Here is an 899-nt window from a genome sequence, read left to right as displayed (position 1 = left end):
AAAAATTCAGTATACTATGATTAAACAGCATATTATGAGGATACTATATTACTAGTATTATTGTGTTTTAACTGGGGGAAGGAGGGCTAGGGTTAATTTATGTGCCAGGACATAAAGCAGTAAAATTTTATGATTATAACAACAATGACATATCTCTTGAGAGAACACTAAAATAACTGACATATATGTAAGAGGAATTGCTACATATTAAATCTATCAACAGCTTACAAGTAGATAAATAATATTTACATATATTGCTGACCTGACAAATGTGCACATTACTAACAAATGAATTACATCAGTTTAAATTTGATGCCACAACATGAGAATAAATCAGGCCTTAAATAAGTGGTTTTTTTTTTTTATTAAAAAAAAATTTGAAGGGGTAAAATAACCTTTTCCATCAGTGGGAAGTAGTTTATGGTGCAGTTGAGGTTTCCTTTTTACATGCATAACTTGTTTACAATTTTACAAAAAAAAAAAATATCTTAAAAGGTTTTTGGGAAGCCCACAGCCCAATAAACAGTTTTGTTTTTTAATACCTTAAGAATTTTTAAAAGGAAAAAAATTTTTTTTAAAATTTTTTTTTATTAACTTTCCCCAGTGGGCAAAGGGGGCAGAATGAAAACATGAAAGATTCTGCAGGGGAAATGGAAGCGTCCCCCCCAAAGCCACCCTTTGGTAATAAAAAACAAGTGTAAAAATTTTTTTTTTAAAATTTTTCTTGTGATGTAAAAAAATTCTGATTGGGATAATAAAAATTTTTTTGTTTTTTCTGGGCCATGTTTCAACTTACAACAAAAAACAAAACAATTTTTTTTAAGCAATTTTACTTTGTGGCCTTTTACCTTAAAAAATGCCTTGCACTATTTTCTGCCAAGCTTTTTTTTCTTTAGTGT

This window comes from Penaeus monodon, chromosome 21 (assembly GCF_015228065.2).
Source record: "Penaeus monodon isolate SGIC_2016 chromosome 21, NSTDA_Pmon_1, whole genome shotgun sequence".
Lineage (NCBI taxonomy): Eukaryota > Metazoa > Arthropoda > Malacostraca > Decapoda > Penaeidae > Penaeus > Penaeus monodon.
The sequence above is the reverse complement of the archived record's forward strand: the minus strand, read 5'-3'. Positions refer to the sequence as shown.